Source organism: Hemitrygon akajei, chromosome 20, assembly GCF_048418815.1.
Source record: "Hemitrygon akajei chromosome 20, sHemAka1.3, whole genome shotgun sequence".
NCBI classification, from domain to species: Eukaryota; Metazoa; Chordata; class Chondrichthyes; order Myliobatiformes; family Dasyatidae; genus Hemitrygon; species Hemitrygon akajei.
Window position 1 is genome coordinate 45116595 of NC_133143.1, and position 17687 is coordinate 45134281.

A 17687-nucleotide genomic window follows, 5' to 3' on the forward strand; every position below is an offset into this window, starting at 1 on the left:
CCACCGGCTCTCCCCTATCCACTCTACTAGTTACATCTTCAAAAAATTCTATAAGATTCGTCAGACATGATTTTCCTTTCACAAATCCATGCTGACTTTGTCCGATGATTTCACCTCTTTCCAAATGTGCTGTTATCACATCTTTGATAACCGACTCTAGCATTTTCCCCACCACCGACGTCAGACTAACTGGTCTATAATTCCCCGGTTTCTCTCTCCCTCCTTTTTTAAAAAGTGGGGTTACATTAGCCACCCTCCAATCCTCAGGAACTAATCCAGAATCTAAGGAGTTTTGAAAAATTATCACTAATGCATCCACTATTTCTTGGGGTACTTCCTTAAGCACTTTGGGATGCAGACCATCTGGCCTGGGGATTTATCTGCCTTTAATCCCTTCAATTTACCTAACACCACTTCCCTACTAACATGTATTTCCCTCAGTTCCTCCATCTCACTAGACCCTCGGTCCCTTACTATTCCGGAAGATTATTTATGTCCTCCTTAGTGAAGACAGAACCAAAGTAGTTATTCAATTGGTCTGCCATGTCTTTGTTCCCTATGATCATTTCACCTGTTCCTGACTGTAAAGGACCTACATTTGTCTTGACCAATCTTTTTCTTTTCACGTATCTATAAAAGCTTTTACAGTCAGTTTTTATGTTCCCTGCCAGCCTTCTCTCATAATCTTTTTTCCCTTTCCTAATTAAGCCCTTTGTCCTCCTATGCTGGACTCTGAATTTCTCCCAGTCCTCAGGTGTGCCGCTTTATTTTGCTAATATATATGTTTCTTCTTTGGACTTGATACTATCCCTAATTTCCCTTGTCAGCCACGGGTGCACTACCTTCCCTGGTTAATTCTTTTGCCAAACTGGGATGAACAATTGTTGTAGTTCATCCATGTGATCTTTAAATGCTTGCCATTGCATATCCACCATCAACCCTTTAAGTATCATTTGCCAGTCTATCTTAGCTAATTCACGTCTCATACCCTCAAAGTTGCCTTCTTTAAGTTCAGAACCTTTGTTTCTGAATTAACAATGTCACTCTCCATCTTAATGAAGAATTCCACCATATTATGGTCACTCTTACCCAAGGGGCTTCGGCACGACAAGATTGCTAACTAACCCTTCCTCATTGCTCAATACCCAATCTAGAATGGCCTGCTCTCTTGTTGGTTCAGAAAACCACCCCGCATACATTCCAAGAAAACCTCTTCCTCAGCACCCTTACCAATTTGGTTCACCCAATCTATATGTAGATTGAAGTCACCCATTATAACTACGGTTCCTTTATTGCACGCATTTCTAATTTCCCATTTAATGTCATCCCCAACCTCACTACTACTGTTAGGTGGCCTGTACACAACTCCCGCCAGCGTTTTCTGCCCCTTAGAGTTATGCAGCTCTACACATATCGATTCCACATCCTCCAGGCTAATGTCCTTCCTTTCTATTGCATTAATCTCTTCTCTAACCAGCAATGCTACCCCACCTCCTTTTCTTTCCTGTCTATTCCTCCTGAATATTGAATATCCTTGGATGTTGAGCTCCCATCCTTGGTCACCCTGGAGCCATGTCTCTGTGATCCCAACTATATCATATTCATTAATAACTATCTGCACATTCAATTCATCCACCTTGTTACGAATGCTCCTCGCATTGACACACAAATCCTTCAGGCTTGTTTTTACAACTCTCTTAGCCCTTATACAATTATGTTGAAAAGTGGCTCTTTTTGCTTTTTGCCCTGGATTTGCCTGCCTGCCACTTTTACTTTTCACCTTACTACTTTTTGCTTCTACCCTCATTTTACACCCCTCTGTCTCTCTGCACTTGTTCCCATCCCCCTGCCACATTAGTTTAAAGCCTCCTGAACAGCAGTAGCAAACGCTCCCCCTAGGACATTGGTTCCGGTCCAGCCCAAGTGCAGACCGTCCTGTTTATGCCGGTCCCACCTCCTCCAGAACTGGTTCCAATGCCCCAGAAATTTGAATCCCTCCCCCTTGCACCATTTTTTAAGCCACATATTCATCTGAAATGTCCTCCTATTTCTACTCTGACTAGCACATGGCACTGGTAGTAATCCAGAGATTATTACCTTTGTCATCCTACTTTTTAGTTTATCTCCTAACTCCCTAAATTCACCTTGTAGGACCTCATCCGGTTTTTTACCTATATCATTGGTACCTATGTGCACCATGACAACTGGCTGTTCACCCTCCCATTCCAGAATGTCCTGCAGTCACTTAGAGACATCCTTGACCCTTGCACCAGGGAGGCAACATACCATCCTGGAGTCTTGTTTGTGGCCGCAGAAACGCCTGTCTATTCCCCTTACAATCGAATCCCCTATCACTATAGCTCTCCCACTCCTTTTCCTTCCCTCCTGTGCCACAGAGACACCCATGGTGCAATGAACTCACCTACTGCTGCCTTCCCCTGATGAGACATCTCCCCCAACAGTATCCAAAATAGGGCTAGCTGGGTAGCTGGGTAGCTGGGCAGCAGTGTGTAATACATAGTAGAAACAAAGGAATGAGGAACAAAGGTGCAGCTGTTTATTTTGCTTGTAAGTCATCTACCCAGAATGCATCAGTGCATGACACATCATAAAGCTTGACAGCAACCCGTAAGGGTCAAATTATACATGAATACATCACATATCCCACCCCCCATTTTAAAGTCTTCTTCCCCTTTCCATGCATAGAATAGCTGCAGAACTATTAACATTCAACCAACAATGAAAAAAAAAGTTTTTTTTTCTAAATCTGGAAAAGAGGGTAGACTGCCTCCATACCTAGATATAACCCTGTGAATTATTCTGCCCCATGTGCTTGAGGTCAGTCACTAAGCTAGAGATTCATTCTGTCTGGAGGCCACCTATTCTTGTGAGGGTACCGACAGCCTGGTAATTTTATCTCTTGTGGTGTGTATAGAACTTGACATGAGTATTGCATTGTCAGTAGGGGACAAGTCATGAAGAACAAGTGATAGGGAAGCACTGGTGGTGTCATTTGATCTTAACAGAGGTTCGGCGGTCATGATCTCAGAATCCTGTCCCATTTCTACAACTGGACCTAGATTATGTTGGGGTTCAGTAGCCTCAGAAGTGGGCAGCAGCTGATGAGTATACTTACTCCAGATGTTGTGGTTACTAGTTTCCACCTCGTGCGACACAGCACCAGTTGGTGCCACCACCATCACAGGAATGCAATCTGTCCTAAGGATGTAACCATATAACCATATAACAATTACAGCATGGAAACAGGCCATTTCAGCCCTTCTAGTCCGTGCTGAATGCTTACTCTCACCTAGTCCCACTGGCCCACACTCAACCCATAACCCTCCATTCCTTTCCTGTCCATATACCTATCCAATTTTACTTTAAATGACAATACCAAACCTGCCTCTACCACTTCTACTGGAAGCTCATTCTACACAGCTACCACTCTCTGAGTAAAGAAATTCCCCCTCGTGTTGCCCTTAAACTTTTGCCCCCTAACTCTTAAATCATGCCCTCTTGTTTGAACCTTCCCTACTCTCAATGGAAAAAGCCTATCCACGTCAACTCTATCTATCCCCCTGATAATTTTAAATACCTCTATCAAGTCCTCCTCAACTTTCTACACTCCAAAGAATAAAGACCTAACTTGTTCAACCTTTCCCTGTAACTTAGGTGCTGAAACCCAGGTAACAATCTAGTAAATTTTCTCTGTACTCTATCTATTTTGTTGACATCTTTCCTAAAATTTTGTGACCAGAACTGTACACAATACTCCAAATTCGGCCTTACCAATGCCTTGTACAATTTTAACATTACATCCCAACTCCTATACTCAATGCTCTAATTTATAAAGGCCAGCATACCAAAAGCTTTCTTCACCACTCTATCCACATGAGATTCCACCTTCAGGGAACTATGCACCATTATTCCTAGATCACTCTGTTCTACTGCATTCCTCAATGCCCTACCATTTACCACGTATGTCCTTTGGATTATTCCTACCAAAATGTAGCACCTCACACTTATCAGCATTAAACTCCATCTGCCATCGTTCAGCCCACTCTTCTAACTGGCCTAAATCACTCTGCAAGCTTTGAAAACCTACTTCATTATCCACAACGCCACCTACCTTAGTATTATCTGCATACTTACTAATCCAATTTACCACCCCATCATCCAGATCATTAAAGTATATGACAAACAACATTGGACCCAGTACAGATCCCTGAGGCACATCACTAGTCACCAGCCTCCAACCTGACAAACAGTTATCCACCACTACTCTCTGACATCTCTCATTCAGCCACTGTTGAATCCATTTTACTACTTCAATATTAATACCTAACAATTAAACCTTCCTAACTAACTTTCCATGCGGAACCTTGTCAAAGGCCTTACTGAAGTCCATATAGACAACATCCACTGCTTTACCCTTGTCAACTTTCCTCATAACCTCTTCAAAAAATTCAATAAGATTTGTCAAACATGACCTTCCACGCACAAATCCATGCTGACTGTTCCTAATCAGACCATGTCTATCCAGATAATTATATATACCATTTCTAAGAATACTTTCCATTAATTTACCCACCAGTGACATCAAACTGACAGGCCTATCATTGCTAGGTTTACTCTTAGAACCCTTTTTAAACAATGGAACCACATAAGCAATACACCAATCCTCTGGCACCATCCCCATTTCTAATGACATTTGAAATATTTCTGTCATAGCCCCTGCTATTTCTACACTAACTTCCCTGAAGGTCCTAGGGAATATCCTGTCCAGTACAGATGTACAGTAGTTCTGGGCAAGTACTCTTCCTCCAGCTGTGAAACTTCTGTAGTTTGCTTTGGCACGACTCTCTGCTTGGGTTTTCTATTCATTTAGCACAATCTGCCTTGTGGTTGGGAGTCTAAGCAGGTCAAGCCAGTGTGAAGCTGTTTTTTTTATCAGTGCAGTGGCTGGAGCCATTTTGGTGGTGGCGTGGGGTGTGTTGTAGTATGTCAGTAAAAAAGTGATAAGGTGCTGGTTGAGGGATCCACTTCTCCCCAAAGTCTTGTGAGCTTGTTACATTGTTTGTACAACTTGTTCAGCAAGGCCATTAGTGACTGGATGAAATAGTGCAAACTTGATGAGCCGAATATAGTTTGCTTCTAGAAATGCCTTAAACTCTTCAGACAAGTGTTGTGAGCTATTGTAACTTGCAAGCTGTTGAGGAAGCCCAAAATGGCTAAAGATGAATGGAGCTCCTCAATACAGTTTTTCCAATGCGGTGCTCTTCATGAGATGGTAACATTGGGCCATTTGCTGTGTGCGTCCACTAAGTCTAAGAATATCTGTCCTGCAAAATCTACGTGAATTCTTTGCCATGGTCCTTCAAGACATTCCCTTGGATACATAGTAGCAAGTTGAGGAACATTTCTCACTTGTTGACAATGTGGGCAAGTTTTGGCCTTTTCTTCAATGGTTACTTTCAGTCCCAGCCACCAGAAGTAGCTGTGCGTGATTTCTTTCATGCGCACTATGCCACAGTGTCCTGCATGTACATAGCTTTTCAAGCACGTGCTTTCTTCATAGTGGCGGAATGACAACGCGGTATTCTCAAAGTAAGTGTCCTGTTTGGACTGTGAATTCCTTTCATCGACCCTGGTAAGGTTTCAATTCTATGGATGGCTCTCCTTTCTATTTTTGAATTACCGTGTCCACCTCTTTAGATAGAACAGGGTCAGTACATGTGTGCTTGTGCCACAGTTATCAAAGCTGTAGGTACTTTCTTGAAGTAAAAGATCTCTTTTTTTTGGATGGATCTGAAGAAATGTTTGGATAGTCCATCAGCATTTAAATGGTGCTCTGAGCTCCTGTATTTTATATTATACTGATGTTCAGATAGTAACATAGCCCAAAATTGCATTTGACTAGTAGCCAGGGAAGGAATGCTCACACGTGGACCAAATGTTGGCATCCAGGGTTGATGATCTGTCAGTAGTGTAATTTGTCGACCAAAGAGGAAAGAATGGAATTTCTTAACTCCAAAGTCAATTACGACTGGAGGTTAACAGGGGTTTTAGAATGTGCACCATCCAACGAGGGGAGTGTTTTTTTCTTTATCGTGTGCTTGAGAGTGAGGTATTCATGGTCTTTTTTTTTGGTGGAAGATGGAGAGAGAGGGTGCCAGAACGGAGAGGTTGTAAACTTCAGGATGGAGTGGACTTTGAATGCGGCTGGGAGTCGACGACACTCGGGGGAAATCACTGGAGGAGTAATGGATGGTAAACCGTGAACTCTAATGAGTACATTAGATTTTCATTAAAATGGGTCCTTTTCTTTTTGTTATTCTTTACTAATCCTTTAGTGAAGTTAAGAATTATAAAGCTAAATTGTTTAATTGCATATGGTGTACTGTTTGTTATTTTGTGGTACTGATTTGTAATAAGGGAACACATCACGCACCATCCACACAAACAAGTTTCACACGGTTGGTGGGCCAGAGACTGTTTTCCCTAGACTAATACTGCTGGCTGAACGTGAGGGTAACATTTATATAATCTAAAGCTCTCAGCAATAATCAAAGTTTTCAGTGATTAATGGGCCTTTAAGATTTCAACTCATAATGCTTATTACCAGGCTTAGCAGTTTGCACTAGACTGAGCAATAAATTAAACATTTTTGCACCCATCACAGTCAGTAAAGTTGGAAGGTGAATATCACTAGAAATTTGATTTGTCTGTGCAAAATATTCAAATCTCTTAGTGTATGAACTCCAGTACTCAGTCATTTTATTATACGGCCACATACTTTCAAACATTGTTGCCATCTTCAAACACAATCACATTTCAAAAAAGTTAGCTAGTCATATCTGTCGTTCATATCATATCCCTAATCATATCCCTCTATTTCTCTCATGTGACCATCCTATTCTCATTCTCTCCCCTCTGATTCTTTATGCACCACACTTACTGTGGCCATTTTTCTCATGGCCTGTGGAGTCTTCTTTTAGCCAGTGTTGCATGCAGAATTTTCTCGCCGAAGGGAATGAAAATAATCAATAAACATCATGTGAGGACTTGTCACCTCATCGCCAGTTGCTATATTTGTGGTACTGGGAAGCAGGGTAGCTGTGAACAGCACATATAAGGGACAGAAAGGTGATGGATGAATGTGCAAGCTGTTTATTTTGCTTATATCTACCCAGAATGCCCTCCCACATCACGTTCAGTATGTAACACACAGGGAAGTTTAACAACAACCCGTAAAGGTCAAAATATGCATGAATATATAACACTTAGTTCATGTTGAATGCAGGAACATGGTTAGATATGAGACGCAGACAGTGCAGCCGATTACAGATCAACTGACACAAAGGGATTGAATGCTAATAATGAAACAGATTCAGATTTATCATCACTGATTTATGTGAAGAAAATATTGCTTCAGACAAGCAGATATAGAACCTGGTATTTCAATAGGTACATTTAATGTCAATGAAATGTATACAATATACATCCTGAAATTTGTTTTCTTTGTAAACAGCTATGAAAACAGAGGAGTGCCCCAAAGAATGAATGACAGTTAAATGTTAGAATTCCAAAGCACCCCCCGCTCCCCCCTCCCACACATAAGCAGCAACAAGGCAACGATCCTCTCCCCACCCCCACTAGCAAAATGCATCAGTACCCTCCACCAAGCACTCGAGCGTGCAGTAAAGCATCAATAAAGACACTGACTTACAGTACCCCAAAGACGACTTGTTCACCCAGTATTTGACATACCACAGGCTCTCTCTCTCTCCCTAATAAGGGAAAAAGTGATGTCCCTGTTTCACAGAGTGAGGGGAGACATAACAAACAACTCTCTGATTTAAGATGTTAAAAGTCTGTTGTTTTGCTATTTCCGAGCTCTGCGCCGAGAGAGTCGGCACCAGAAAGGTGCAGCTGTCTGGACACACAACCCCAGCAGTTGACCCGCTGCTCCCAATGTTCCATGTTCTCTCGCAATACTTCAGTCAGGGGCACCGGCCTAGAATCAGCATGCCTCCAGAGCTAATGTTGCAGGCCGCATCCTTGGGATATCAAAAATCCTGAGAGCAGGTCCCATTTCCACAAAGAACTGAAGTCAGAGTGTAACTCCAGGTCAGGGTCTTCAAAAGAACCTTGAAAAGAAAAAAAAAAGAGATATCAAAGATAGAAATAGAGCTGTTTCTGAAGATGCGAGCAAAGGAGTTGCCATTTAGCATTATTATGACTTCACTCTGCCCCTCCAATGTGGGAACTAAAACATCATTGCCATTTATTGACTTTTCAATATGAACTCACAATTCTATAATAGTTTATACTGCTAAATTGAAATAATTGTTAGGTTATTGTGAAGAAATTTCAAAATGCTGAAGGATTTTTTTCATAATTCAGCTTTGACAGTCAATTTTTCCTGTGTGCTATTTAATTCAGAATCTCCTTTCTTTATTTTTTTCCATTTAACTATTGTGTGATGATCATATGCTAATCTTAGAAATTTGCTGTAGAAAATAACATAAGTGGTCATAGGGCAGTAAAAATAATAAAAGGATTAGGGAGACATAACACAGATTTATGAAAATGAATGTATGTTCAACAAATTTTACAATTTCTTGAGGTTTCATGAGCGAGAAGAATTAGTAAGGGTGAAAAAGTATATATGAGGTGTTTCCCTTTCATAAGGCTTTCAGTGACGTTCCAAACAACAAGTTATTCATCAAAATTAGAATACCCAGGATTGGGGCTAATATATAATTTAATAGCCAGAGAAACCTGAGTAGAAATAAAATGAATAATTTGGGTTGAAAAGTGTTAACTTGTAGAATGGCACATAGATAGATACAGGGGCCAGATACCCCAATCTATATCAGGTACTTGGATGAAAGGATCAGGTGTGCTGGGCCTATACTTGCTGGAGCATAGAAGAATGAGAGGAGAATTCAAGGATGCATATACATTTCTTACAGGTCTTTCAAGGGCATATGCAGGGATGCCATTTCCCCTGAATGGGGTATTTACAACCAGAACTTACTATATCAAAATAAGGGAGATTAGAATTGAACTCAATACTCCAAGTACGGCCTAGTTAGAGTTTTCTGAAGCTGCAGCATAACTTTCTAACTCTTGAACTCAGTGCCGCAGCTAACAGTAGCAACCATGCCATTCCTGATGAATGGTCTCGGCCCAAAACGTCAACTGTTTATTTCTCTCCATAGATTCAACATGACCTGCTGAGTTCTTGTAGCATATGTGGTTGCTCTGGAATTCCAACTTCTGCGGATCTCTGGTGTTTAAGCTTGCTATGAAAAATTTCCATAGAATTTGTTGCCATGGTCAGTTGTGCAGGACAAGTCTGTATGTATATTTAAGTTGATAGATTCTTGATTGGTCAGGGCTTAAAGGTATACAGGGAAAAGGCAGAAGATTGGGGCTGAGAGGAAAATTGGATCAGCCATGATGAAATGGCGGAGCAGACTCGATGGGCCAAATAACATAATTCTGCTCCTATGTCTTATAGTCTTATGGTCTTGTATGCCTTCTGTACCACCTGGGTGCAGAATTCATAAATTTATGTACCTTTGGTGAGGAAACAACCATTCTGAGTCAGAATAGAATTTTAGCATACAAACATAAAATGAGATCTGAAGCAGGAGGAAATAAAAAAATATTACAAAGCTGAAATTATTCATCTGAAATTTCATAATGATTCAAATCTTTCTAGATTTTCCCTCAGTTCTGTATCCTAAAGTGTCATGTGCAGCACAGTTATGCAGTTTGCTTGGATACCTGTCTCAACTCATTTCCAGTGAAGCAAGATCCAATAGAACAACTCCCTCTTTCCCGAGGACTTGCACCAGTGCTCCATGAATTGAACTCCAGTTCTCCCATCTTCGAGACATGCATTCAACTGCCCGATCTTATGTAAATTAGCAATTGTTTACTGTGTCCTGCTTATTAATTTGAATTCTAGTTGCTTATATTCTTTCAAAAGAACTTACTTTTTTCTCCTATTTCTGATGTACCATTCCAATTAAATCTTTTCCGACTCTCTCTACACTCTCTCCAAATCTGAGGAGATCTACTTAAACCTAGCATTGGGAGCTTATGGGCATAGTAACAGAGAACGGCATGCATCTCTCTAACTCAACCGATCCCTATCATTATTACAACCCTGTTCACTTTCTCAACTTCAATGTCCTTTTAAAATGGATCATTAGTTTATCTCCCTTGCAAAATCTCCTCTCATTCTCAAAGGATGCAAGAGCCTCTGATCTGTTGAATGAATGTAAAGACTGGGTCTTCTCTAGTGTTACCTTCTAGGTTCCCATTGCTAATATTTACATATTCCTACATATCTTCTCAACAACTATTTCTCTTGGAGCAAAGTATCCAGAGAACTTTCCTATCCCTGATGCATCACAAACGTCAGCTCATCAAATCTGAGTTAAATTTCCGTGAGTTGCACACACTCAGGACAGATGAGCTTCCCACAGAAAGTAATAGAAAGTATCAGCTATTTCTAGCTGTAGCTTCAGTGCCTCACCTATCCGACCATTTTTGTCTTATTGCACGTTGCCCTTATTTCATTGAGATCTCTTATCCACCAAAGTCCACATCCCATAGGCACTTCTTTCAGTGAGCACTCCACACTGTGCATAAACACACTGAGCCTTGATGGAACCAATAGTATTAGAATGCAAAAATCCCACACATTCTGGGTCAGCTAACTTCAATTAACCAGCTCTAGCTCATTGTATAATTACTTAGCAGTCTGCTTGTTTACCTTTTAACTCTACCTGCTTACAAATTATAATTACAAGGTTAAGAATTGTGGCAATTAAACAAAGCAATTAAATGTTTAAAATGAAATCATGTCTTTATTCACCATTACCCAATCTGTCGACACTATACTCAAAGCGCCCTTCATGCAGTGTTTAACAGTGATTTTGTGAGATTTTCGACCAAGAGAACAGTTCAGGTTCAGCCATTAATTATATTCAATAGAAGGACTGGTAGATCTTTGCATAGTATGGGAATTAGGGGGGTATGCAATTAATACAGGGAAATAGCAGTGAGATAAATAATCAGTCATGATCTGATCAAATGACAATAAGTGCAAGGGGCCAAATGGACGATTTGTGCTTCTATTTGTATTTGTTCTTCATGCTGAAAACCATTTTTTTCACCTCTTTTTAATTGGTAGTCCTTGAAGTAGGTTTTAAGATTCAAGATTCAAGTACATTTATTATCACAGAATCTAAAAAATTATACAATCTTGAGATTTCAATGTCTCCTAATCAAAGAGTATGTCAATAAAAGGTCAGTTACCTTTGGCTTCTCCAGTTTCCTCTCATGTCCAAAAAATATGAGAGCTCTTACATTAATTGGACTTCGTAGGTTGTCCCCAGTGGATAGGTGAATGGTTGAATCTAGAATATACAACTTAGATCATTACAGCATAATACAGGCCTTTTGCCAATGATGTTGTACCAACCTTTTATCCTACTGTAAGATCAATCTAACCCTTTCCTCCATTTTTCTTTCATCCATGTGACTATTACTATCCAAAGGAACTAAGATCCAAAATTTTTAGTCTTCCTTATATTTGACTGTGGAAAATATTTAATCATCCATACTCAGATTTAAAGATTAGGTGTATTTTTCCCATGTACATTGACACATAGAAGTATACAGTGAAATATATTGTTTGTGTCAAGTTCCTCAAATATCTCCTTAAATGCCTCTAATGTATCTCCCGCTACCCACCACTCCAAGCACCATCGCTCTCTGTGTTACTCCAGATATACCCCTTGTACTTTCCTCCAGTCATCTTAAAATTATGGCCCCTTGTATTAGCCATTTCGGCACTGGGAAAAAGTTTCTGGATCTCTGCTCGATCGATGCTATTTGCTATCTTGTACATTCTATTAAGTCATCTCTCATCCTCCTTCGCTCCAAGGAGAAAAATCCTAGCTTGCTCGACCTATCTTCATAAGACATGTCCTCTAGTCTAAGCAGCATCCTGGTAAATCTCTTCTATTCCAAGTGTTGTCTAACCAGAGTTTTATAGAACTGCAACATTACTTCTCGGCTCTTGAACTTAATCCCCCAACTAATGAAGGCCAACATACGGTATGTCTTCTTAATCACTCTATCAACTTGAGTGGCAACTTTGCTGGATCCAGGGAGAGTTATGGGAAGTGTAAGGAGACTACATAAGACAGAAAATGAATGGGAGAATGGCACTGCCCTATGAGCTGATACAGAATTAATGGACCAAAGTGGCATTCATATGTCGAAAGCAAATATGGAAATAATATGCTATCAGTTTCTGAAATTTGGATTGCATGCCTGATAGAATAGTTGACAACATGTTGGAAAAAATACTTAGAAACATTTGAAAAAGGAAACAACAAATCTATGGGGGAGTGTAGGGGAGAAGAACTAATTGGATGGCACTTTAAAGTACCTGGCACTGATATGAGGTGCAGTAAAAGGATCCTGCTGCTCTGAACCATTCTAGTTTACAGCCTCCTCTGCACAGCATTGTCCCAAAGTGAAGCCTTTCCTGGAAGCAAATAAACTTCCCAGAAAGAGCAAGCAGAGCTTAAGTATCAGAGCACACCTACCTGATCTTCACCTGGTAAATGGCAGCTAGAATTTGAAAATCAAGTTGGAGGTGGGCAAATACTTTCCAATTGATATTCCAGGTATGCTCATTGCAGTTTCAGGCAAGGGTGTGAAGAACTGAGCTCAAATGAGTGTCTGTGATGTTTGGATGCAAATATTGTTGGGGTCACACAGACTCCAACCATTTTTTAAATTAACTACCAAAGTCTGCTCAAAAGCACCTGAGGAAATATTCCTTGGCTCTGCCTAAAGGACATTTTGTTTAAAACACATCACTGTGAGACACCTCTTATGATGTCTCTGATTTGCTAGCACATGCCCTCAGAGTTATTGGCTGATGACCAGTTTCCCCAGGGTCAGTGAGGAGCCAAAAAATGAGGCGCACACTAAAATTACTTCAGTTACTCCAGTACATCAGGTTCAAAAGCTGGGCCAGGCCACTCGCATTATAAACACAAGAGATCCTACAGAGGCTGGAAATTTTGAGCAACACACAAATTCTGCAAATTCTTCAAATCAGGCCACATCCATGGAGGGAAATAAATATTAAAAATGTTGGGCTGGACTTCCGGCAAGATGGCGATTGTTTAGCTGCTCCGAACTTTTGTTCCGTTACTGTCGCTACCTTTGCACTAAATGTCTCCATTTTTTAAACCTTAGTTAGGAATTATTTCGGTATCTCTTACTTGCCTGTGAATATATCTAACTTACAATGTCTAGCAAGAGTTCTAAATCCGGGAGAAAAGAAGCCGTGACCCCGTCGGACGAAACTATGGTGGCGCTTGGAAAGCTCCGAGACGAAATCTTAAAGGAATTTAAAACCGCTGTCAAACAGTTAGAAGACAAACTGGATCGGATCAACGAGAAAGTGGACAAACATGCTGAACACTTATCTCGCTTCGATTCAACTTCTGAAGATTTAGAAAGTCGTGCTCGATACTTGGAGACTCTTTGTTCCAGCTTAGAGGAAAAATCTAATAAACTTCTTTCCAAAATGGTGGATCTCGAAAATCGTGGCAGACGCTGTAACATCAGAATTCTGGGATTACCAGAGGCAACTGAAAAGGGATCAACCGTGAAGTTTTTCGCCGAGTTTCTCTGTGAGTTATTCGGGAAAGATTTGCTTCCGAAGCCGCCAGAGCTCGAACGGGCACACAGAGTTTACGTTCCCCCCGGAATTCTGGGCTCCCGCCCGCGACCAGTAATCTTGTGTTTCCATCAATACCAGGTGAAACACAGTCTGATTGTGGAGGCGCGTCACAGGGGGTCGCTTCCCTTCAAGGATACAACCATTCGCTTTGTGGAAGATTTTGCACCCCAGACCTTAAAGATGCACGTTGAGTTTAAAGGCGCAATGAAAGTGCTTTTTGATTGTGGTTTCAAACCTTCCCTTCGTAACCCTGCTGATCTACGAATCAAGCTTAATACCGGGAAATATAAGTGGTTCAAATCAGCGAAGGAAGCTGAAGCGTTTGTGGCAAGTCTTCCGGCTATCCAGCCATCTTCGGAATCTGATCAGACCTCATAAAATGGTGGATAAGTACTCCTCGTAGTAAAATTACTTTCTCTGGACTCAGAATTCACTTGAATCACTCGGACATTATTCATTGAAACTTTAAGGGCCGTTGACAATCTCTCCCGGGATTTGGTGTGTGTGTAATCTATTTTTATTCTTGTATAACTTTACCTACAGAGTTCTGCAACTAACTCTAACTTGTTTTGGAGGTTCGAAGTCTTTAGTGAAGGCCTCCCTGTTTGTCGGTTCACAGTTCAACTGCTGATTTATTTTTCCTTTGTTTTAAATATTTATTTATGTTATCTTTTTCTTTTCTTCACCCTTTTTTCTAATCTCTGAATTTTTTTCTCCCTTCTCTGTAAATGGTTGATAAGCACTTGTCTTGAATTTATAACTTTCCCCTTCCTCTTTTTTTTCTTTTTCCTTCTTACCTTTTTTTTTCCCTTTCTCTTACTTTATTCTTCTATAATGTTTCGCGGGTAGGTTAGTTTTGGTTTTCTTCCAATTTTCTCTGCATTAAGTTGTATATTTCTGCAGAAGGTGTTCTAATCCGTAGTTATGTTTTCTAGTGCATAAACTAGTTAGTATTTGCTATAATATTTATACGGAAATGTTGTTAATGACACAGATCTGGAAGTTGTATTTGGGTTATTTTTTTTGGTAGAGCTAGCTACTTGTTTTGGTAGCCGTCTAGTTTTGGGTTGTGCGGGTGGGGTGAGTTTTCCAGTTCCAACATCTCTTTATTGCTTAGGACATGTTTTTATATTTTGACCTTACGAATCTATGTTTACATCTCTGCTCCCAGACTGCTATTGTACTGCTTGACTTTTTATATGCCTGCTGCCTTTTATGCATTAGTAATTGATAACGGCTAGTGCACTTAAATTCGTGAGCTGGAATGTAAAGGGACTGAACCACCCTGTTAAAAGGAGGAAGGTATTCTCACATATCAAACAACTCAAAGCTGACATTGCTTTCCTTCAAGAAACTCATATTCGTTGTTTTGATAACTCCCGGCTTCTGTCAAAGTGGGCGGGTCAGCATTTTCATTCATCCTTTGCCGCTAAAGCTAGGGGAGTTTCCATTCTTATTAATTCAAATATTCCTTTTGAACTCCATAATAAAATATCTGATACAAATGGCCATTTTATTATTGTTTCCGGTAAACTATATAACACTAAAGTTGCACTAGCAAACCTGTATGCCCCCAACTTTGATGATGTTAACTTTTTTGAACGGTTTTTTTCCTCACTACCAGACTTAAACTCATACTCTCTTATATTGGGTGGTGATTTCAACTGTTGGTTGGATCCTAAACTGGACCGATCGTCCTCTGTTACCAGATCACCTACTAAATCTGCCTTAGCTATTCAATCGGTTCTTAATTCGGATCTAAAGATCCATAAGGTCTGGGGACCTTTTATCGAGTACTTTCATAACCTTCCTCTTGACTAGGGTTTTTTTTTTCCTCCTTTTTTTTCTTTTCGGTCCCTTGCTTTCAGCTCCCTTTTTTTCTGGTAGTAGGCATTATTATCCTCTGTTGCTAAGTGTATTCACAGTCTGGGAGTTTGACTGTCCGGACTTATACTCTTTATACTGTGTGGTGGTTGGTCTGGAGTTGTTGTTGTTTTTTTCTTATGTTGTGGGGCTTGGGGAGGACACTAAGCTCACTTGTCTTTAATTTAGGTGCTTTTTTTGTTAAATACTCTTCCTTTGTAGCATATTGTTATTGTATGCTTAATCTTGCACTGTATTAATGCTCCTCATTGGGATTTGGGGTTTTTAATTTTGTAAAATGTTTTGAAAAACTAATAAAAAAAATTAAAAAAAAAATGTTGGGCTGAGATCTTTCATGATGCATCACCCTAATGATATTTAAGAAAGGCTAAAAGCATCATGATACTCAAGTTTTTGGGCCTTATATTTAAGAACAGATTTGCTACAATTGAAGAGGGTCCAGAGGAGATTTATGATAAAAATGCTGGGAATGAAAAGGTGAATCCATGAGGAGCATTTGATGGCTCTGGCTCTGTACTCACTGGAGTTTGGGAAAATGAGAGGTAATTTCATTGAAACATATTGAAAGGCCTAGATAGATTGGATGTTGAGAGGATGTTTCAAATAGTGGGAAAGTCTCGGGCCAGAGAGCACAGACTCACAATAGAAGGGAGTCATTCTGAACAAAAATGAGGAGGATTTTCTTTTACAGCAGTGTGGTGAGTCTGTAGAATAGAGTCAATGGCGCCTAATGGCGACTCCTTTGCTTGCATCTTTGGAAACAGCTCTATTTCTATCTTTAAAATCTCTGTTTTCCCCTTTCAGGGTTCTTTTGAAGACTCTGACCTGGAGTTACATGCTGCCTACGTTTCTTTGCGGGAATGGGAACCACTCCCGTGGTTTCATGATTGGTCGTTACTCAACGTGTTTAAAATCATAACTGGTTATATATGGTTATATAACAATTACAGAATGGAAACAGGCCATCTCAGCCCTTCTAGTCCATGCCAAATGCTTACTCTCACCTAGTCCCACTGACCTGCACTCAGCCCATAAACCATCCATTCCTTTCCTGTCCATATACCTATCTAATTTTACTTTAAATGACAATATCAAACCTACCTCTACCACTTCTACTGGAAGCTTCCTTTTGTCTCCCCTCTCGCTGTGAAACAGAGACACCTCTTTCTCCCTTATTAGGGAGAGATAGAGCCTGTGGTATGTCCAATACCGGGTGGACGAGTAGTCTTTGGGGTGCTGCATGTCTGTGTCTTTATTGATGCTTTACTGCACGCTCGAGTGCTTGGTGGAGGGTACTGATGCTTTTTGCTGGTGGGGGTGGGGGGAGGATCGTTGCCTTGTTGCTGTTTGTGTGTGGGAGGGGGGAGCAGGGGGGTGCTTTGGAATTCTAACATTTAACTGTCATTCTGTTACAAGGGGACATTGGGAGTGGACCCAAATGCAGGACACAGACACAGAGATAGTATAAACAGAACTGGGTTTATTGATAGTTACTAAGAAGGCCAGGGAGCAAGGACAAAATGTCAATATGGACATAAATGTTGGAGAACAAACCGGTAAAACCTGGACTAGGACTTGGACAAGGAACCTGGACTTGTACTTGCCTTGAATTCGACTTGGACTAGGAACCTGGTCTCGGACTCAACTTGGACTCGAACCCTGGATCTTGGTTCGGACTCTGAACTCGGACCTCGGCTCGGACTCGGAATTCAAATCTTAACTCGGACCTCGGCTCGGACTCAGAACTCGGACCTCGGCTCGGACTCTGAACTCGGACCTCGGCTCGGACTCGGAATTCAAATCTTAACTCGGACCTTGGCTCAGACTCAGAACTCGGACCTCGGGTCGGACTCTGAACTCGGACCTCGGCTCGGACTCGGAATTCAGATCTTGACTCGGACCTCGGCTCGGACTCAGAACTTGGCCCTCGGCTCGGACTCGGAACTCGGACCTCGGCTCGGACTCGGAACTCGGACCTCGGCTCGGACTCTGAACTCGGACCTCGGCT